This window comes from Bos indicus, chromosome 5 (genome assembly GCF_029378745.1).
Source record: "Bos indicus isolate NIAB-ARS_2022 breed Sahiwal x Tharparkar chromosome 5, NIAB-ARS_B.indTharparkar_mat_pri_1.0, whole genome shotgun sequence".
Taxonomy (NCBI): Eukaryota; Metazoa; Chordata; class Mammalia; order Artiodactyla; family Bovidae; genus Bos; species Bos indicus.
The window spans coordinates 44,054,881-44,079,088 of NC_091764.1; the positions used below are offsets into that span (position 1 = coordinate 44,054,881).

Consider the following 24,208-nt stretch of genomic DNA (forward strand, 5'->3'; position numbering starts at 1 on the left):
AAAGTATTTATCATAACTCTGAAAAATGGGATGATTACATATATCAGATCTCACGGAGACAGTGCATTTAATTTTCTGTATTTATAACAGAATGCTGTGTTGGTGTTCTTCAACTCAGTGATTATTTCTACATATCAATTCATAAAACTGTGTCAAATTAACCAATGACTGCTTGATCCTTATAATAAACCTCTAGTTTATAAATTTAGTAGTAGATACTAACCCCCTAGCAGGGACTGAATGCTATATAATAACTACTTAACTTAGGAGGTTTTACTAAACTGACCAACAATAAGAGGTAAAGTCCAAATATGAACTTTATAATCTTTTCCCTACTATGACACAACTAATAGTTCTTTAAAAGCTTTTGGCTTTATGGCTTATTCTTTAAAACAACAAAACACTAAACACAAGCAACTTGTACTTCAATTTCATGATAAAGAAATATACAAATTACTCAATATCAATCCAAACTGGTGGCTCACACGGTAAAGAATGTGTCTGCAATGTGAGACCTGGGTTCGACCCCTGGTTTGGGAAGATCCCCTGGAGAAGGAAACGGATACCCACTCCAGTCGGAGAAGGCGATGGCACCCCACTCCAGCACTCTTGCCTGGAAACTCCCACAGACGGAGGAGCCTGGTAGGCTGCAGTCCATGGGGCCGTGAAGAGTCAGACATGACTGAGCGACTTCACTTTCACTTTTCACTTTCATGCATTGGAGAAGGAAATGGCAACCCACTCCAGCATTCTTTCCTGGAGAATCCCAAGGACAGAGGAGCCTGGTAGGCTGGCTGTCTACAGGGTCACACAGAATTGGACACAACTGAAGTGACTTAGCAGCAGCAGCAGCAACCCACTCCAGTATTCTGACCCGGACAATTCCATGGACTGTACATGTACAGTCCATGTGGTAACAAAGAGTCGGACATGACTGAGCGACTTTCACTTTCACAAATATCAACGTAAGATTATAATAGATATACAAGAAAATCTCTAGGCATCTTCACTTTTTATATAATATGCTTTCAGTTCAGTTCAGTTCAGTCGCTCAGTTGTGTCTGACTCTTTGCGACCCCATGAATCGCAGCACGCCAGCCTCCCTGTCCATCACCAACTCCCAGAGTTCACCCAAACTCACGTGTATCGAGTCGATGATGCCATCCAGCCATTTCATCCTCTGTCGTCCCCTTCTTCTCCTTCCCCCAATCCTTCCCAGCATAAGGGTCTTATCCAATGAGTCAACTATTCGCATGAGGTGGCCAAAGTATTGGAATTTCAGCCTCAGCATCAGTCCTTCCAATGAACACCCAGGACTGGTCTCCTTTAGGATGGACTGGTTGGATCTCATTGCAGTCCAAGGGACTCTCAAGAATCTTCTCCAACACCACAGTTCAAAAGCATCAATTCTTCAGCACTCAGCTTTCTTCACAGTCCAACTCTCACATCCATACATGACCACTGGGAAAAGCCATAGCCTTGACTAGACGGACTTTTGTTGGCAAAGTAATGTCTCTGCTTTTGAATATGCTATCTAGGTTGGTCATAACTTTCCTTCTAAGGAGTAAGCATCTTTTAATTTCATGGTGCAATCACCATCTGCAGTGATTTTGGAGCCCCAAAAAATAAAGTCTGACACTGTTTCCACTGTTTCCCCATCTATTTCCCATGAAGTGGTGGGACCGGATGCCATGATCTTCTTTTTCTGAATGTTGAGCTTTAAGCCAACTTTTTCACTCTCCACTTTCACTTTCATCAAGAGGCTTTTGAGTTCCTCTTCACTTTCTGCAATAAGGGTGGTATCATCTGCATATCTGAGGTTATTGATATTTCTCCCGGCAATCTTGATTCCAGCTTGTGCTTCTTCCAGCCCAGCATTTTTCTTGATGTACTCTGCATGTAAGTTAAATAAGCAGGGTGACAATATACAGGCTTGACGTACTCCCTTTCCTATTTGGAACCAGTCTGTTGTTCCATGTCCAGTTCTAACTGTTGCTTCCTGACCTGCATATAGGTTTCTTAAGAGGCAGGTCAGGTTGTCTGATATTCCCATCTCTTTCAGAATTTTCCAGTTTATTGTGATCCACACAGTCAAAGGATTTGGCATAGTCAATAAAGCAGAAATAGACGTTTTTCTGGAACTCTCTTGCTTTTTTGATGATCCAGCAGATGTTGGCAATTTGCTCTCTGGTTCCTCTGCCTTTTCTAAAACCAGCTTGAACATCTGAAGTTCACAGTTCACGTACTGCTGAAGCCTGGCTTGGAGAATTTTGAGCATTACTTTACTAGCTTGTGAGATGAGTACAGTGTGTGGTAGTTTGAGCATTCTTTGGCATTGCCTTTCTTTGGGATTGGAATGAAAACTGACCTTTTCCAGTCCTGTGGCCACTGCTGAGTTTTCCAAATTGGCTGGCACATTGAGTGCAGCACTTTCACAGCATCATCTTTCAGGATTTGAATAGTTCAACTGGAAATCCATCACCTCCACTAGGTTTGTTCATAGTGATGCTTTCCAAGGCCCATTTGACTTCACATTCCAGGATGTCTGGCTCTAGGTCAGTGATCAGACCATCGTGATTATCTGGGTCGTGAAAATCTTTTTTGTACAGTTTTTCTGTGTATTCTTGCCACCTCTTCTTAATATCTTCTGCTTCTGTTAGGTCTATACCATTTCTGTCCTTTATTGAGCCCATCTTTGCATAAAATGTTCCCTTGATATCTCTAATTTTCTTGAAGAGATCTCTAGTCTTTCCCATTCTGTTGTTTTCCTCTATTTCTTTGCACTGATCCCTGAGGAAGGCTTTCTTATCTCTCCTTGCTATTCCTTGGAACTCTGCATTCAGATGCTTATATCTTTCCTTTTCTCCTTTGCTTTTTGCTTCTCTTCTTTTCACAGCTATTTGTAAGGCCTCCCTAGACAGCCATTTTGCTTTTTGGCATTCTTTTCCATGGGGATGGTCTTGATCCCTGTCTCCTGTACGAACCTCTTTTCCATGGGGATGGTCTTGATCCCTGTCTCCTGTCACAAACCTCAGTCTATAGTTCATCACGCACTCTATCTATCAGATCTAGGCCCTTAAATCTATTTCTCATTTCCACTGTATAATCATAAGGGATTTTATTTAGGTCACACCAGAATTTTATTTAGGTCTAGTGGATTTCCCTACTTTCTTCAATTTCAGTCTGAATTTGGCAATAAGGAGTTCATCATCTGATCCACAGTCAGCTCCTGGTCTTGTTTTTGCTGACTGTATAGAGCTTCTCCATCTTTGGCTGCAAAGAATATAATCAGTCTGATTTCAGTGTTGACCATCTGGTGATGTCCATGTGTAGAGTCTTTTCTTGTGTTGTTGGAAGAGGGTGTTTGCTATGATCAGTGCGTTCTCTTGGCAAAACTCTATTAGCCTTTGCCCTGCTTCATTCCGTATTCCAAGGCCAAATTCGCCTGTTACTCCAGGTGTTTCTTGACTTCCTACTTTTGCATTCCAGTCCCCTATAATGAAAAGGACATCTTTTTGGGGTGCTGGTTCTAAAAGGTCTTGTAGGTCTTCACAGAACTGTTCAACTTCAGCTTCTTCAGCGTTACTGGTTGGGGCATAGGCTTGGATCATTGTGATATTGAACGGTTTGCCTTGGAAACAAACAGAAATCATTCTGTCCGTTTTTGAGATTGCATCTAAGTACTGCATTTCGGACTCTTTTGTTGACCATGATGGCTACTCCATTTCTTCTGAGGGATTCCTGCCCACAGTAGTAGATATAATGGTCATCTGAGTTAAAATCACCCATCCAGTCCATTTTAGTTCGCTAATTCCTAGAATGTCAACGTTCATTCTTGCCATTTCCTGTTTGACCACTTCCAATCTGCCTTGATTCATGGACCTGACATTCCAGGTTCCTATGCAATATTGCTCTTTACAGCATTGGACCTTGCTTCTATCACTAGTCACATCCACAACTGGGTATTGTTTTTGCTTTGGCTGCACCCCTTCATTCTTTCTGGAGTTTTTCTCCACTGATCTCCTGTAGCATACTGGGCACCTACTGACCTGGGGAGTTCCTCTTTCAGTATCCTATCATTTTGCCTTTTCATACTGTTCATGGGGTTCTCAAGGCAAGAATACTGAAGTGGTTTGCCATTCCCTTCTCCAGTGGACCACATTCTGTCAGACCTCTGCACTATGACCCATCTGTCTTGGGTGGCCCCACACGGCATGGCTTAGTTTCAGTTTCATTAAGTTTGACAAGGCTGTGGTCCGTGTGATCACATTGGCTATGACAGCTGTGACGGACCTCGCAGAAGCACAGCCGAGAGGAGCTACCCCATGCCCAAGGTCAGGGGCAGTGACCGAAGAGTGCCAGGCTGCCACGGTGAAGGAGTGGCTGAGAGGAGGTCAGGAGGGGCGACCTCGTCCAAGGTAAGGAGCAGCAGCTGCGTTTGCTCGAGCAGCCATGAAGAGATACACCACGTCCAAGGTAAGAGAAACCCAAGTGAGACGGTAGATGTTGCAAGAGGGCATCAGAGGGCAGACACACTGAAACCATAATATGCTTTACATAGAACTAAATAAGTATTAATAAAGAATAACAGAAAAGTAAATAAAAAGATAAGTTTTCAAAACTGAATACACAGGTATATAAGAGGAATATACCATAAACCTGTATTTTCAAACCCAGGTGGTTATCATTCTAGTTACTAGACTTATTAAAATCTAAATATTGATTACATGTATGTAAAGCATACACACATATTCAATTTACTCAAAATACATTAAACCAAATGCCAAGCAACTCTTAAAAAAAAAAGAAAGAAAGAAAACCCTCAAAACAAACTGCTTCATGAATAGGTCTGTCTCAGTCCAAACAAATTATCTAAAGAAATAGGCTTGATAATTTATTTTACACTTTTAAAGCAATGTCTTCAAAAATAAAAAAGAAAATCATTCTTTTAAAATGCAATATGGTGTTCTGGACTGAATCTTGGAACAGAGAAGGACGTTAGTAGAAAAACTGGAAAAATCCAAATAAAGTCTGTAGTTTAGTTTTATACCAGTGTTAATTCCTTAGTTTTGACAAGTGTACCCAAGTTATATAAGATTAACATTAGGGAAAACTGAGTAAAGGATATATGAGAATCACTGTACTATCTTTGCAACTTTTTTGTGATTCTAAAATTGTTCCAGATTAAAAAAAAAAAAAAAAAAAGCTTTATTCTAAAAATCACCTTGCATGCTCAGTAGTAAGTTTGAGAGGATTTTCATTTTTAAAAATAACACTTACACTTACTTTTCTCTCCATCACCCCTAAACAAAAGGGAAAAGAAGATCAGACTAAAAGACATTAAAATGTTAACACTGGCTCACTCAGTAGTAAGATGAAAAGCATTTTTCTCTTCATATTTTCTATAGTGTGTGAACCGCTTTTATAATTAACAATAAATAGTTAACTAAAGAATATACAAACCAATACATTATTAAAGGCTCCTTCAGAAAGAAAAACTACAAATGTCTAAGCAGAGCCCAAAGGCAGATGACATACGAAACAGGTTAGGGCAGAGTGTGAAGAAACAGTGGCAAGAAAGATTGCCAGGAGAATCTAAGTAGGCAATACCTAACTAGTAAACGCTGGAAACCTGCCAATCCACAGAGCTTAACATCTACTCTTAGGCCAAAGGTGCTCACAGTAAGCAATGTTATGCTCAGAATTCATGTCTCAGGGGAGTGTCACACAAGACCCCCTAATACCAGGAATTTATGGGATACATACCTTGGATTTATCCCAAACAAAAATGCAGTTGGACATGCACAACTTCCCAATGAGAACTTCTAGAAATACTTCAGGACGACAGTGTGTTCTCTACATTTTTCTACTTGTTCTTTCCTAAGACCTTCCTACAACTTATGCCCAGTCTTTAGCCCAAAGATCTAAAAATGGTACTCTGACGCTATTCAGCAACATGGACAGAGACCATCAGGATAGCAGAATCAAATTCTATTCTGGAAGTCTGAGAGGGGAGTATCACAAAAAGTTTTCAGTTATCTTCAGAGCAAAATATATTCTGACAATCTCATTCAGCCATAAGAGGGGAAATTTTAATCAACAACAAATGTTGTTTAAATGTTAAACAACAATCAAAGTAAAATACATCTGTCCCTTAAAGGGAAGTGCCAGTGGAATCAAACAGACTGAATTTTGATAAAGAACCTCTTTAAAGCTATAATCGGGGCAATTTGTATGTGTCAGGCTTTCTGTCTAGGTTTGGGGTTGTTTTTTCAAAACAGATTTTAATTCTTTATTTATGGTCACCTTCACTCTCAGTTGATAGTTAGCATGTCCTAGAGCTGTCACTTAATAAACACGTATACACATTTCTTTGTTAAGTTTATTCTTTCAAATCCTAGACTCTGCAATCAGACACCCGTGCCTATTGGGAACAGGTGCTAAAAAAAAGCCCTCTACTCAGAGACCACACATTTTATGTTCAAGAACATAGTCATCACTTCACAAGCTTCTTAATGGCAATTCTAAGCATCAGAAGACTCTTCTGCTTATTTTCCAATTCTTGGTCATGTTTAAGAAAGTAGAGGTTACCAAAAAAGTGATGTTCAGAAATGGTGACTGCAAATATTATCACTGTTATTACTTCTAATACCAATGAAGATATATACCGTTTTCATCAAAACCGAGACACAACTGATTTTAAGACTGATATTTTGTATCCCACCAAGAAACAGAAGGTGTCAAACTACAGCATGCCACTGGTTGTAAGATACACCCAAATTTCAGTGAATAAAACTGGAAAATGTCCCTTGGAATCAATGAAATACCACACAATCAATGAAGACTATCAACTAACACTAATGAAATGATGTTTAAAATATCTTTTTCTTTATGCCTTCCTATACACCAGACAATAGTTACAATCAAGTAACAGGATTTTGGGGGCTTCCAAGATGGCGCTTCAGCCCTGGGTGTTCTTTGGAAGGAATGATGTTAAAGCTGAAACTCCAGTACTTTGGCCACCTCATGCGAAGAGTTGACTCATTGGAAAAGCCCCTGATGCTGGGAGGGGCTGGGGGCAGGAGGAGAAGGGGACGGCAGAGGGTGAGATGGCTGGATGTCATCACCGACTCAATGGACGTTGAGTTTGAGTGCACTCTGGGAGTTGGTGATGGACAGGGAGGCCTGGCGTGCTGCGATTCATGGGGTCACAGAGTTGGACACGACTGAGCGACTGAACTGAACGGACTGAAGATGGCGCTAGTGGTAAAGAACCGGGCTGCCAATGCAGGAGACATAAGAGATGTGGGTCAATCCCTGGGTCAGGAAGATTTCTGGAGGAGGGCATGGCAACCCACTCCAGTATTCTTTTTTTTTTTTTTTTTCAGTATTCTTGCCTAGAGAATCCCATTAACAGAGAAGCCTGGTGGGCTACAGTCCATGTGGTCGTAAAGAATGGAACACGACTGAAGCAATTTAGAATGCACAACAGGATTTCAGTGTCTAAGACCCAATATTCTTTTGAGCCGTGATAACTATTTGTCCAGAGAACAATCTTGTATTGCAGACTGTTGGTAACTATTTTCTTCATCTTCAAATGGGGAACTTAAGGGAAAAAAAAAAAAATCAATCAATCAAGATTTTACTGAAAGATAAATTTAGAATTTTTTACTGTCCCTGTCTATAACTTTAACAAAGACAATATGCACTCTCTCCCTAAAGGTTTGGTGGGGTTTTTTTGCTTCAGATTTATCTTGATCTTAAACTCAGAATATCAATCATCTGTGATAAAGAGAATTCTGAAGAGCTGTATTCGAAACTATAGCTAAGGTCACTGGGACTATTCCCTCTGAGCACAACTTACGATAAAACAGAATTTGAAAGCAATGGCTAGAACATCTCCTTTCTTTTTTAAAAAAGACAAATGAGGAGAAACAAATCTCTATGGAAAACAGTCAGAATTTCTAAGATGTTTTCCTCTGTCACACTTTCAAAATGCTTCTTCACTAGTACTGGCTGAAGTTATCTACCTTAAATTCTCTTAAAAAAAAAAACACTAAGAAACCAAACCCTCACCCTAAGAAACAAACCAAGAACTTAGTTAATTCAACAGTTAACTACAAAGAATATGTCTCATAAAACATTCTTGTTAGAGCCTTAAAATTTTTAATTTTCTGCATGCAAATTCCAAATTTGAATTCTCTGAAACTATTAACCCTGCTAAAAAAGAAAGTAGACTGTTTCTAAGGCAAGAATTTTAATCCTCATATAATGAATAAATGACCTACACCAGGTCTGCTTTCTGAATGTATTTTGAAATACCACATTATGATCTAAAATAATGCTTCATTTTAAGCATTCTAAATTCCTCCAATAGAAGGCAGTATCAATCTATGATAATGCTATGATATAGTGCAAATATGAGCCTTAGAACTAGAAAGAGCTGAGTTCTTACTTACCATCTTTGAATCTATGTTTCCCCATAGGCAAGTTAAAAACACCACCACTGCCTAACTGATATGATTTTTACAGGTTTAGAGGCTGCTGCAGAAATCTGGAGTCTAAATTAGAGTAGTGAACAATGAAGATGGAGAAAGATGGATGGATTAGAGCAATACTCAGAAGTAAGCATCAACAATTCCTGCTAACCAAGTAGATTAGGAAGAAAAGCAGGAGTCAAGGAGCATACCTACATTTCCACACAGGAAAACACAGGAATGACACAAGGTTTAGAGAAGCAGAGAGCTCAATTTTGAACATATTGTAATGCCTGTATATCCAAGTGGAAATGCTCAAAAGACAAACAGAAATACAAGTACAGAGGCAGAAGAAAGATCTGAACTGGAGATAAGGATCTAAGAGTCATCAGCTTATGGATGCAAGGCAGAGGACAAAATGAGATTGCCCCAGTGAAAAGAAAAGTAAGACCTAGAGAAACTCAGAAACACCAGCATTTAAGGAAACTATAGAGGAAGAGAAGCCCACAAAACAGATTGAACAGGCACTAAGCAGCAGGAAGAAAATCACCAATAATAAGGTATCACAGGAGCCTAGAGAAGACAATGATTCAAGGTGAGATGGGATACAGGGAACAGTCTAGTATCAATCAGTAAGGTAAGACTACAGGAACCATAGTAAGTTAGTTTGGAGAAAATAGAATGTAGCAATAAGGAGGAGTAAGTCACCTGTCTTTAAGCTTTTTGTTTTACGGTATAATGGACTGAACTTAGACAAAACCACAGGCATCTATGAGAATAACATAGATTTCCATCAATCTAACAAAGAACTGATTTCACTTTAAATGTTGAGTTCTTTCTCAATCACTACCAGTGCAGTAGATGCTGCTACTGGTTAAGAATTTGGATGAGATGACTTGAGTTTCTTACAACTGAAGTAAATTTAAAAAACTAAACTAAAAAATACTTTGCATTAAAAAGAACACAGGGAAAGATGTAAGAAAAAAGCTTTTAAATACTTAGAAATATAAAGTAATGGTTCTATGCAATTTAAAAAACCGTATTCAATTAATCCTAAGCAAAATGCAAAGAAAAGATAAAGGAAGGAAAACGAGACAGAGATAAAACCCCAATGAACAGCAAGATAGAAAAACTGTTCATCATTTTTTGCCCATTTCAATGAAAAGTTGTCTACAGTCTTGCCTGACAAAAATCTTGCATGGCTCCCCCTATTCCCCTGAAAGTAAAAATTAACAGCCTGGCCTACAAGGTCTCAAACACTTTAGTATGGTTTTCTGCCCTTCTGACTCCAGTACTGATCACAGGTGCTTAAACAACTCTCCCCTCCACTCTGCTCCAGCCACACAGGCTGGCTCCTGGCTGTTTCTGAATACGCTAAGTATGCTCCTACCTCAAGGCTTCTGTAATTGTTCTATCTGGAACACTCTTCTGCCAAATACCCACATAGCCTGTTCTCTTACTTGTCTCAGGTCTTTGCTCACAAACCAATTCTTAGAGAACTCTCCTGAGCACTCTGCAGAAAACACCTAAATCTTTACTCCACAATAGCAACCCCCATTCCTATTATACTGCTTTGGTTGGTGGTTTAGTCATTAAGTTGTGTCTGATTCTTGTGACTCTATGGAGCCCACCAGACTCTTCTGTTCATGGGATTTTCCAGGCAAGAATACTGGAGTGGGCAGTCATTTCCTTCTCCAGGGGCTCTTTCCCATCCAGGGAAAACCAGTGTCTCCTGCATTGCAGGCAGATTCTTAACCAACTGAGCCACCAGGGAAGCCCTATTACACTGCTATGTTATTCGCCAAATGACTATTACCAGCAGCAATGCTATATTTTAATTTCTTCTTTGATTCTTCCCTAAAGCCACAACAAAATGTAAACTCCGTGGGGGCAAAGACTCGTCTTCACTGCTGTATCCCCACTGGCTTAAGAGTGCCATACACATGTTAATTGCTCAGTTTTACTTTGAATGAATAAATACCCTATTACTGAATAATGTCTCATATTAGCAACACACATATGATAAATGCTGCCCCGAATTTCTCCAAATATTAAAACATATCGATAAAACTACAAACAAATAATCTCATATTTCTACTGGTTAATATATTACTTAATATTTTTTTGTTTTTCTCCTACCAGTTGTATTGAGATGTAACTGACATACAGCATGTATAAGTTTAAGATGTATGGCATAATGATCTGACTTATAACATGAAATGATTACCACAATATAGTGAACATTCACTTTCTCACACAGATACAAATAATTTTTTTCTCCTTATCATGAGAACTCTTAGGACTTACTCTCTTAACAATTTTCATGGATAGCATTCAGAGGTGTTAATTATATTTATCACATGGTACATTACATCTCTAGTACTTATCTATCTTCTAACTGAAAATTTATACATTTCAGCTACTTGCATTCTTTAAAATAGAGCTTAAAATTATCACTTAGATTTGTGTAACACTAACAGTCACTTCATAAAAAATGCTGTGAACTTTAGTATATAATGCCACAAAATTTCTCTTAGAAGTAATGCTATCATGTGGTTTAAAAGTGGGCAAGTATACACACAAGATTCAAATTGTATCAGATGTCTTTCTTTTCATACTACATAAAGACTGCCATCTGGATTGCAGTTTTTATACATGCAATGCCTAAAGAGTCTATCTGGGTAAGTTAATTGCCTAAGAGTCATTATCCAAGCTGTATCAATTCCTCCAAGCTAGGTCAGTCCTTGAAGTTCCTGAAGTCTTGGGATGCGCCTACTTGAAGAATACTCTAGGACTGAGACTACTGTTTGTATTAACCTTCAAAGGTGCCTAATATTAACTAGTATTGTCTTAATAGCAGTTGAACTACCTGTGATGTGCAATTCCAAAACCAGTATCTTTGGTCTAATTATTTGATATTTCTATGATTTAGTTACTTGGGAGTTACTTCAGCTAAAAAAGGAATGCAATTACATAAGTGGAAAGCACAAGTTTGGAAAATCACAGGCTACTGAAATAATGATTAAGCTACTAACAATATATTAATTTCTTCAAATATTTTTTCTCTGCATTAATTCATCCAAAAATCTGTTTAAACATTCAAAGAATAAAGGGCTCATCTTTTTTTCTCTTCATCTACAAGTAAGCCAAAAGTAAACCTAAAAAAGGCTGTAAATTCCTATCATGATAATGCTGAAATTTGTTTAAGATTGGGTTAGCTACCGTGCACATTTTCACTTTAATTAAATTACTAAAAAATATCGTTTATTTGTTAAAACTAAGTATGCTGATAGAAAGGGAAAATATTCAGAATATATTACTCCTCCTTGTCACCAGCCAAGAAATATGTGGATTGGAGGCAACAAATGCTGTTTTCCTAATGTATGGACCCAGTAACACTTGCTGTAGTAATAAAAAAGATAACCAATTAATCATTCAAGTCTCCAAGGCAAAATTGTTCTGAAAATAGAAAAATAAGTTACTTATTTGAAATCAACATCTCTATTTAAATTACTAAAAATAAGATTATATTAAAGAGTTAAGAAAGAACTTCTAGGCAACAAATTACTCATTCAAAGGTATTGTCAATATTTCTTACAAGAATTTTGGTTGATTTAAAGATCAAAAATTTTTATGATAGTAAAGGACTTAGATTATAATAAACACAACTTTCTAACATTTGTGAGTAGGCTTTCAGCTGGCAGCAAATGCAGCGTAATAAATGTTGGGCCTGTTTGCAAGAACCAGTTATGCAATATCCTCAAGCAAATTACTCTTTTACTAGATTGTTTAAAACTTTTGTTGCTCCAGGAGTAAAATATATTTAAGAGTGGAATATGAGCAAAAATCTGGTAAAAGTTGTGAAGCACATGCTTTCTGGGTTTAAAAAAAATTTGAGGGTTCAGTAAATTTTTTAAAATAAACTTTATTTTTAGAACAATTTCAGAAAAAAACTGAGACGATAATACACATTTCCCATATGCTCCACACCCAAAGTTATCTATTAACATTTTATATTGGTATCGTAACTTTGTTACAATTGTTGTTCAATCAATCCCTCAGTCTTGTCTGACTCTTTGCAACCCCACTAACTGCAGCATGCCAGGCATCCTGTCCTTCACTATCTCCTGGAGCTTGCTCAAACTCATGTCCACTGAGTTGGTGATGCCATCCAACCATCTCATCCTCTGTCATCACCTTCTTGTCCTGCCTTCAATCTTTCCCAGGATCAGAGTCTTTTTCTAATGAATCAGCTCTATGCATCAGGTGGCCAAAGTATTGGAGCTTCAGTATCAGTCCTTCTAATGAGTATTCAGGATTGATTTCCTTTAGGATTGACTGATTTGATCTCCTTGCAGTCCAAGGGACTCTCAAGAGTCTTCTTCAACACCACAGTTCAAAAGCATCAATTCTTCAGTAAGCCTTCTTTATGGTCCAACTCTCATATCCATACATGACTACTGGAAAAATCATAGTTTCACCTAGACGGACCTTTGTCGGCAAAGTAATGTCTCAGCTTTTTAATATGCTGCCTACATTTGTCATAGCTTTTCTTTCAAGGAGCAAGCGTCTTTTAATTTCATGGCTGCAGTCACCATCTGCAGTGATTCTGGAGCTCAAGAAAATAAAGTCTGCCACTGTTGTTTCCTCATCTATTTGCCACGAAGTGATGGGAATGGATGCTATGATCTTTGCTTTTTGAATGTAGAATTTTAACCCAACTTTTCACTTTCCTTTCATCAAGAGGCTCTTTAGTTCTTCTTCACTTTCTGCCAGAAGGGTGGTGTCATCTGCATATCTGAGGTGATTGATATTTCTCCTGGCAATCTTGATTCTAGCTTGTGCTTCCTCCAGCCCAGCATTTCTCATGATGTACTCTGCACAGAAGTTAAATAAGCAGGGTGACAATATACATCCTTGATGTACTCCTTTCCCAATTTGGAACCAATCTGTTGTTCCATGTCCGGTTCTAACTGTTGCTTGTTGACCTGCATACAGGTTTCACAAGAGGCAGGCAAAACTTTCCATTTATTGTGATCCACACAAAGGCTTTAGTGAAATCAATGAAGCAGGAGATGTTCTTCTGCAATTCTCTTGCTTTTTCTATGATCCAATGGATGTTGTCAATTTGATTTCTGGTTCTCTGGTTCCTCTGCCTTTTCTAAATCCAGCTTCAACATCTAGAAGTTCTTGGTTCACTGTGAAGAAGTACTGTTGAAGCCTAGCTTGGAGAATTTTGTGCATTACTTTGCTACCTTCTGAAATGAGTGCAATTGTGTGTGCAGTAAGATTCTTTGGCATTGCCCTTCTTTGGGGTTGGGATGAAAACTGACCTTTTGCAGTCCTGTGGCCATGGCTGAGTTTTCAATATCTGCTGGCATACTAGCGCAGCACTTTAACAGCATCATCTTCTAGGATTTGATTCAAATTTCTTGGTTTTTACATAAGTCTTTTTGTATCAGGATTCTACCCATGATACCACATTACATTTAATCATCATGCTTGAGGCTCCTCTTGGCTCTACAGTTTCTCAGATTTTCCTTGTTTTGGATGACCCTAATACACTTGGGGAATACGAGTCAATTATATTGTTGAACGTCCCCCTAATGGACTTATCTAATGTTCTTCCTTTTTTAAAAAAATTCAATTTAACTAAAAAAAACAAAAACAAAAAAACAGTCCATTTCTCCCACCCTCCACCCACCGCTTCTGGCAACCACTGCACTCTTCTAAGAGCTGGGCATGGTGAGGTATGGGTGATTGGTTTCTTTGTTTTTAGATTCCACATATAAGAAGTTCTTTTACTGATAAGTCTTTTACTGACTTATTTTACTTAACATATGCCAAGTCAATCCATGTTACAAACGTCAAGATTTCTTTCTTTTTATGGCTGAATAATATTCCATTGCATATAAATACCACTTCATTATCTATTAATCCATCATGGATACTTACATTATTTCCATATCTTGGCTATTACAAATCATGCTACAATGAACAGGGGAGGTGCATATATCTTTTTGAGCTGGTGCTTTTATCTTCTTCAGATAAATACCCCAAAATGAAATTGCTAGATCATATGATAGTTCTTGGAGAAGGGCACAGCAACCTACTCCAGTATTCTTGCCTGGAGAATCCCATGGACAGAGGAGCCTGGCAAACTACAGTCCACAGGGTTGCAAAGAATCAGACACGACTGACAACTCAGCATGCATGCACACATGGTAGTTTTAGATGTGAGGAACCTCTATACTGTTTACCGTAGTGGCTGCAACAATTTACATTCCCACCAACATACACAAGGGTTTCCCCTTCCTCCACATCCTCACCAACATCTCTTAATTCTAGTCTTTCTGATTAGAGTCATTCTAGCAGGTGTGAGGTGCTATCTCATTGTGGCTTGAATTTGCATTTTCCTGATGATTAATGACATAAAGCATCTTTTCATGTACTTGCTGGCCATCTGTATGTCTTCCTGGTAAAAAATGTCCATTTGGATTTTCTGCCCATTTTTTAAACTGGATTGTTTTCTGCTATGGAATTATATGAGTTCTCCATATATTTTGGATATCAACCCCTTATCAGATATATGATTTGCAAGTATTTTCTCCTACTCAGGAGGTTGCCTTTTTTGCTGTTGTTGATGGGTTTCCTTTGCTTAGAAGTTGTTAGTTTGATGTAATCCCACTTATTTTTGCTTTTGTTGCTTTTGCTTTCAGAGTCAGATACAAAAAATCATTACCAAGACCTATGTCAATAAGATTCCCAAGTAGACAACATATTCTTAGTACTTCCAAATAATTCTAAAGTTAAAAGTACAAAATAAACAATTATCAGGAACACCTCATTCACTTGGGAAACTATTACCACAGTATACATGACTGAAAGGGATACGTCAGAAAGAACATGTATCCCAAGATAAATTTTTTTATCAACATCAAAGTATAAGCCTACCAAGCAAAATAAACTCATTCCCATTTCACCAACCACAAAACACCCTTCCCTTTACCCAAAACACACACATATATATACACAAGGTAAACATTTTAAACCTAAACTGTAAGCCTCTGGCTCACATGAAAACAAAACTAATTTAACCACACAAGCTCCCGCACTCAGACTTGCAGTTTCTACATGCTGCCCACACAGCACTTGGTGAGCATGTGATTAGGAGGAATGATGCACAATCACACCACATTCCTTCCCTCAGCTCACACATCAAGAACTTGCCCTCTCAGCTGCATTCTTCTCCAAACAGCCATGGTCACCTTAGCAACCCTATGCTCCTAATATGGACAGCTGCTCCATTTAAAGTCAGCCCTTCTTGGCAGGGAAAATGCTTGTTCTTCAAATTGGGGGAGAGAGGAGAGGTTTTCCTTTCAATACACATTGCAGGGGTTGATTTAACTTGATCAGCACTTTTGTTCTGCAGCAGCAATTTGTGTTGAGTTTCAACCTACTTTGAGTTTTGCTTTTTTTTTTTTTAATTTAAAAGCAAATGGCTAAAAAATAAAATCAAAGCAGCTAAAATGGAATTCTCAGAAAGAGTGGAACATGAAACAAAAAGGTATCTGAAATAACTGTATTTTATAAAAAGATACAGCTATCTATATTTTTTAAAGTTAAAATTTACTTAATCTGAACCACAACATCTGAAGCCTTATTATACAATAAGAAGTCAGTCAGGAAGACCTGTCATAGCCTATTTTTGAACAACAACATTGCTAAGCTTCAAAGTGCTGTAACTCCAATCTATTTAATAGGCTATGAGTCGATCTGTTTCCCTTTATCCCACTACCTACATGTGAAATCTTTCCACAGGCTCAAATGTAAACCAGATACTGAACCAAATGACTAGTATAATCCCAGGACCCTCTAGACCTGGAATGACCTAGCACAGCACTGGATTACTCAAAACCAACCTTGATCTGTGTGTGTACCACTAAAGCCAGGCCTGAACCAAAGTAAGTCTCTCAGATTAAAGATACAGGTTTATAATACAGTTTGCCTGATTTTCATACTAAAAGCAAATTACTGGGGGAGGGGAGGGGCTACCACATTCTGAAATATGTGAGATCAAATTGCTTGTTCCATACCCACAAAAGGAATCTAATTCCTACCGGTCAAAATTAAACACTTTATTTTTGAGGAAAACTATGTTCAAACTAAAAAAATTCACAGTATTTTTATATTTGTTCTAAGTTGGAAAATTGCTGAAATAATTTTAATATGGGCAAAATCCATATTAATTTATTAAGTACTATTATAGTGAATGTTCGGAGAACTCAATGGCACCCCACTCCAGAACTCTTGCCTGGAAAATCCCATGGGTGAAGGAGCCTGGTAGGCTGCAGTCCATGGGGTCACTAAGAGTCGGACACGACTGAGCGACTTCACTTTCACTTTTCACTTTCATGCATTGGAGAAGGAAATGGCAACCCACTCCAGTGTTCTTGCCTGGAGAATCCCAGGGACGGGGGGGCCTGGTGGGCTGCCGTCTATGGGGTCACACAGAGTTGGACACGACTGAAGCAACTTAGCAGCAGCAGCATAGTGAATGTTAAGTTCAATGAACACCATCTATATCATTTATTGGTTATATTTTCGTGTGTATATTGTGTTTTTTAAACTTCTCAGGCTATGCAGTTCCTTTGGTTAGAAACATTTCTTCCACATTAAAACAATCTTTGTAATTACATCTTTTATACAGAGCAAAATATCCATCGATAGGGTGGCAATGTAGATTGGTAAAAATAAACTAAAGCTGATTTTATGACTGGTTTCCTTATTTGTAAAATGATAATACTATTTGTTCTAATGATGGCATGTGTTAACATCAGATCAGATCAGATCAGATCAGTCGCTCAGTGTCCGACTCTTTGCGACCCCATGAATCGCAGCACGCCAGGCCTCCCTGTCCATCACCAACTCCCAGAGTTCACTCAGACTCACGTCCATCGAGTCAGTGATGCCATCCAGCCATCTCATCCTCTGTCATCCCCTTTTCCTCCTGCCCCTAATCCCTCCCAGCATCAGAGTCTTTTCCAATGAGTCAACTCTTCGCATGAGGTGGCCAAAGTACTGGAGTTTCAGCTTTAGCATCATTCCTTCCAAAGAAATCCCAGGGCTGATCTCCTTCAGAATGGACTGGTTGGATCTCCTTGCAGTCCAAGGGACCCTCAAGAGTCTTCTCCAACACCACAGTTCAAAAGCATCAATTCTTCAGCACACAGCCTTCTTCACAGTCCAACTCTCACATCCATACATGACCACAGGAAAAACCACAGCCTTGACTAGACGAACCTTTGTTGGCAAAGTAATGTCTCTGCTTTTGAATATGCTATCTAGGTTGGTCATAACTTTCCTTCCAAGGAGTAAGCGTCTTTTAATTTCACGGCTGCAGTCACCATCTGTAGTGATTGTGGAGCCCAGAAAAATAAAGTCTGACACTGTTTCCACTGTTTCCCCATCTATTTCCCATGAAGTGGTGGGACTGGATGCCATGATCTTTGTTTTCTGAATGTTGAGCTTTAAGCCAACTTTTTCACTCTGCACTTTCACTTTCATCAAGAGGCTTTTTAGTTCCTCTTCACTTTCTGCCATAAGGGTGGTGTCATCTGCATATCTGAGGTTATTGATATTTCTCCCGGCAATCTTGATTCCAGCTTGTGTTTCTTCCAATCCAGCGTTTCTCATGATGTACTCTGCATAGAAGTTAAATAAACAGGATGACAATATACAGCCTTGATGAACTCCTTTTCCTATTTGGAACCAGTCTGTTGTTCCATGTCCAGTTCTAACTGTTGCTTCCTGACCTGCATACAAATTTCTCAAGAGGCAGATCAGGTGGTCTGGTATTCCCATCTCTTGAAGAATTTTCCACAGTTTATTGTGATCCACACAGTCAAAGGCTTTGGCATAGTCAATAAAGCAGAAATAGATGTTTTTCTGCAACTCTCTTGCTTTTTCCATCATCAATACAATGTAAAAATAATGAAATTATTATGCCATACAAAAAACTCCAAAGTTTAAGCGACCAGACAAAGGGACTATATTACGTGAGGTCTAATTCCCTGAATTGCTATTTTTAAAAAGAGTCAAGGGAGTATTCAACAATGAATGGAATACCAAATCAGTATCAATTTCAAGAGGTTCCAATCTTCCAACCAAAGATTTTACAAATATTTAAGTGCTGACATACAAATAACTACTTCTTTCAAAAAGCCTCAACTCTAGCTTTTAGCAGATGTGAATTCCCTGACCCTTTTCCATTCTACTACTGAATCAATTCCACATTTCCTCCTGTCCCCTAAGATCCTCCTCCCACCAAAAGAACACTGCTCCCAAATAGCTCATTATCTTTTTCCATCTGATAGAAGCCCCTCTCTGATATGATCAGTGCTGTCATTATCCTCCTTAATGTCCGGGTCCATCTTATCCTCTCCTAGGAGTTTCTCCCTCTCCCCTCTTCAAGGCTACAAGGAATATCATCACCACAAACTGGGAGATTCCTAAGTCTCCACTTACAGTATTTAGTTAGGGGATCCAAGAGAAGTTACTTCTGCTGACACTGTGCTTACCACAGATGAAAATGTCTCTCTGCATCTCAAATTTAGAATCTTGCATTTGTACTGTTCTTATTCTGTGTTAAGATTCAGTGATGGGGATTCAAAGAACATGATTCTGCTTCAATGAAGTAACAGAAAAAAGAAGATGAATGTTCATACATAATTTAATGCAGAAATTAATTAACAAGCAATAAATAATGAACAGATTCTCTAATATTACTGGTATTATCTTTCAACTATTGGGCTTTTGCCAGCTAATATTGAGACCTAAGCATTTTAACATACTGTTTCTAGAAAAAAAAAAAAAAATGTATGTTTCTCTTAGGCCCTACAATTCTTTTCTTTGAAAATTCTAACAGACTCCTAGATAGACACTCTTCTAAATAGATGTTTATATTTCCTATAATCTTCCACAGGATCATAACTTCTGTTCTAATTCTTAACTTCAATTCTAATATAAAGAAATAAGCATAAATTGATCTTTACTTAAATGAAACTTAAATGCTCATTTTATATGCCTTATACGTTCAAGAAATTTTACATCTAATAGCTTCATTTTAACAAACAACCTGGAATACAATATACCAGCTGGACAAAACAAATTAGATGACCACTCAGCCAGATCTTAGAAAAAATATAAGAGAGGAAGGTGGAGGGGACTATAAGAATTAGATTAATACCTAATGTATAATTAAAATATAAGCATATAAAATAATAAAACCTTTAATAAGATAAAAACAAAAGGATACACAACAAATACATTTAAAGGTCACTTATATAGGGACTAGTTAGAAAATGGAAGAACAATCCTTTAATTAACCAATGATAAATGGATATGACACAAACTGAGGAATATCGCTAACTCATTATTCCTAATCGTGAGGTTAAAAACTAGTACTTAGTACTGAATAAGATAATCATGTGACTGCTTAGATACGTGGCCTCTCTCTCATCATTCATCGATCATTCATCCCATTGGTGATCACTACTGAATTATTACCACTTTATTTAAATCCATGGTTGTCTGTGGGTCCTTTTTATCACCCTGACACTTCAGGACATGTTCCCATTTCAGTATAGTAATATTTTGTAAGGATTACTTTTTCTTCAACTCTCAGCTTGACACTTTTCTTTTTAAATGGCACTCCAAAATAAGGTACAATAGCTAGTATAAAAAAGGTGCAAATTTTTGAGCATTTTAAATTCTGTATGCACCTAAATTATGTTGTGTCTCAAGCAGGAACATATGTTTTGATGTACAATTCTAGACTAGTCAACATGAAATCGTCTGCCTTTCCTCCTCTGTCTTCAGTGGAGAGCAGAAGTTAAACCTGTGTTACAGACTATGGCAGGGTTAAGGGGAATTCCGCAGGCTTAGCAACATTGGAGGCTAGAGCTGTTAATTCAGTCTAAAGGGAAGTGTCATGACCAGGACCTAGAAGAGTAGTGGCAGAAGAGGGCCTCTTGACAGAGGCCACAACAACAAACTGCTACTTCAGACAAAGCCATCCTCTTTCACAATAAACAAAAGTTGCCCCAAATTTTAAAATTCTGACAAAATACACATAACATAAAATTTATCATTTTTAAATGTAGGGTTAGCAATAATTTAACTTGTCATGTCCTTTTAATACCTTTAACTGTGTAGCAGAGTGATACTACATAAATGTGAATAATCCTTTTAAGATTATTTTTACTCTAAAAAAATTATGAAAACATCTGGATGTGTACAAAAATATAGATCTACTCAATACATATAGGTGAATCCTATGGGCACAGACAACATATATACAGACAAGATATACATCATCAACGTATCATACTTTTTATTGATGTCTGACATTTAAGTTTTATTTGCCAAAAGAACAGGGTCAAAGATATAACAGATCAGTTCACTAAGATTAAATTTTTTGAAATTTCCATTTTAACTTTTAAGCATTGTGGTCCAGGAAAAAAAGGATCTGGATCTCTCCTGAAGTACTGCCTTTCAATAATGCCCTGGAAGATCAGACAGTGCTATTCAAAGGTTCAAAGATCCCCTCCTTTAACCCCCGATAAGTAGAAGAAAAAATAGGGGGAAAGAGTTTCACAAGAAACTTGGAAATGAAAGCTTGGTAATTCGCCCTCCCTTCCTCCTTATCAGCTGATGGGTCCCCTTTATTTTCAGTTATCAGGATAAAAACTGACTTGATTAACTAAATCTGTGGCAGATACAAAATAGGTAGAAAAGATGTGTGTTAAGTGTGCATGTCCCCCTCAGGACAGAGGATACTGAAAAAGGAGAAAAAATGAGAAAGTTATTTGATCTGACAGATTGAATTAATCTGTAGTGATCACTACTACCTATGCCAAAAGTTTCTGAGAAAACTTAACCAAATAAATTCTTAATGCTGCCAAGCAATTGATTTTAAGTTATCTGGTAGAGGGTAAGCACACTGATAATGAAATTTTACTATCTATTCACTTGAACATGTCATCCTTTATAAATCTAAAGAGAATAATAATGTACATCAATGAAGGTTTAAACTCCATTGTAAAGGTGATCATTCAGGATTTTTTTTTTTAAATACTAGATGTTGTTCAATCTTTTACTACTTACCTGGTAGGAAGCATTCCACTTTTTAAATAAAGGAGTTATACATTTTCCATAGATAGAAGCTTAGCCAAACAATCTCCTTTAACTTACAACCCCTAAGAGAGTTCCTATGAACCCACTTTATAGTGAAGTCATTAAATAGCACTATCCACTGAGGTAAAAGGTAAGTGGGCCTCAATGGAAAAAAGAATTTTTTCCTCAAAATGGTCAAACCTACTCCTAAAGATGCTAGGAATGAGCCCTGACTATGAAAAGCAGTATTTGAATTTCAAGGTGACTATTTTAATCAGATCCTTTTAATCCTAACTTTAAATAAGATGACCTGTGTCCTGCTAACAAATTCTGAGGTAGTAAAGGAATAGCTAATAAATCTGTGAGAATCTTGTAATAATTAAGAAAAGACATGAAATAAGTATGGGGAAAGGATAAAAAAAAAATCCAGAGCAATTAAGCCTACATTTATTTTATTATTTTATTAACAATGTCTTACCTTGTGGAATTCTCTTCTGAGAAAAACAGATACAATTTTGTCCCTAAAAAAATGTCAGGGAGAAAAGTTGAAATGTTAGTTTCAACCAGAAAGTCTTCTGAAAATGAAGTTACAAAATGCTGGCATAGTACGTTTGTATTATTACAACATCTGGTATTAAAAAGCTTAAGAGACATTAAGTCTCAAATAATAAAAGCATTCACTATCTTCATTAGAACATTTATTATAAAATTGATTATTGTATTATAAAAATACTTATGATTCTACTGACAAATCATTTTTGCTAAGTATATAATAATGTACATAATAATGAATGGCATGTTCTCATATTCTAAGACATCAGTATTTAATCGGATTTTACTCTTGCCGAGATTTGATATTCTGAAGTGTACTTTTTTTTAGCTATAATATACATGTCATAAAATATATCTCTTTAATATGTAACAGTCACAAGTTTTTACTGTAATCACAAAGTTATGCAACCATCATCACCACCTAATTCTAGAACATTTTCATCACTCCAATAAGAAACTCTGTACTGAAGGGTATTTTTATTCCCAGGAAGAAACATCTTAACAAATTTAATTTTAAAATATATACAAAAAGCATATTCTTTACAACACTACGGTCATAAGTTGTTGTTGTTTTTTTTTTAATGTGCAGAACAAAGATCAGGGAAACAAATACCTAAAAATTCTAAGAGTGGCTGTATGTGGACAGCAGTATTACAGTTACTCTTTTTCTTATATTTCCTCAAAACTAAAATTTTATATTACCTTTATATAGCTCTTAAAAAAGGTACAGCTAAGACATACATTTTCTAGAGCTATATGCTAGAATTTGTACTGCAATCCAAAAGAAAAACAAAAATACAAGTTGACACTTTTTTAAGTCAACTACATTTTTTGTTAAATGTTTTTCAAAGTAGACAAAGTACATATAAAGCTAAAAAAGAATTTTAAATTTATACACTTACTAATCTGGTTGAAAAGCCACAGCTGCATCTTTATGACAAATTGACTGTTTCATCACTTTTGCATCTGGGCATCTACTTCTTAAAGGTCATTTCTGAAATAAAGATGTAGTAATTAAGAACATATTATAACAAAAATATAAAATTTTTAAGGACAATTATCTAAATATTAGTGACTACAGGGAACTGTCAAGAGTTCTTAACCAAGCTTCTAAAAAAAATTAACAGTGTTGAGGATGAGGTGGGAGGGCCCCAGAATTAAACAGTTAATACTGTTTAACTGTTTTTATACTGAGTATAAAAATCAACAATGTCTTCAGTCCTCAATCCCTTTCACCCATCAATCGTGCAATTCCTAAGGATGCCACTTTCGACAGGAAAACGAGAAAAGGAAGAGGTGGAAAAGGAATCCTGAAGTTGCACATTTGGCTTTTGGGCCTTTTTTTTTTTTTTGGCCTTGCCTTGCAGCTTAAGGGATCTTAGTTTCCTGCCCAGGTATGGAACTTAGGCCCATGGCAGTGAAAGTGCCGAATCCTAACCACTGGATAGCCAGGGAATTCCTAAAATTGAATGTTTGAAAATAATATAATAATTGCTTATTTATTAAGCTTGTCTATTTCCCCCTCACATCTACAGAAACCTAAGCTCCAGAGCAGATTTTTCTTCTCTTATTTACTGCTATCTCTCGAGCATCTAAGACAATGACTGCCATGCCCTAAGTGCTCAGTAAACAGTCACTGAAAGAATAAATAAAACTATGAATTATTTAATGTTAATTGATGAAATATTTAACCTGACAGTATGTCAAAGCAGCAACGTTTCAAAACATCATTTCTTCCACACATACACCATTAATGTTAGTGCTGACTACTGAATACATCTTTAGTATTGTTTCTTTTCTCCAACAAACAAAGTCCATAACTAAAAGACAATCAAGACATGGACCCCAAGCTTCAAGGAACAGAATAAAGCCATATATTTTGTGATATTATTACTGCAACCTCTGGGTAAGACTCCTAGAAGAGAATTGCTGGATGTGTGACTTTCCTAAATGTTGCCAAATGGCGTGGATGAGGGCCTTTTTCTTTTTAAACATGTATGCTC

The 24,208-nt window shown here is 37.3% G+C and overlaps 1 protein-coding gene across 4 annotated transcripts in view; it reads right to left on the reverse strand.

Moving 5' to 3' along the window:
* Positions 1-24,208, reverse strand: part of FRS2 (fibroblast growth factor receptor substrate 2) — a 109,711-nt gene that overhangs the window by 32,251 nt on the left and 53,252 nt on the right. For 3 of the 4 annotated variants that reach the window (XM_019960830.2, XM_070789309.1, XM_070789310.1), the window contains 2 exons: positions 23,108-23,199; positions 22,132-22,174 (listed from right to left, as the gene is read on the reverse strand). The gene's annotated coding sequence lies outside the window, so the exon portion shown is untranslated. Of the gene's footprint in view, positions 1-19,004; positions 19,164-22,131; positions 22,175-23,107; positions 23,200-24,208 lie in introns of all 4 variants that reach the window. The other variant, XM_070789311.1, reaches the window with a different exon arrangement.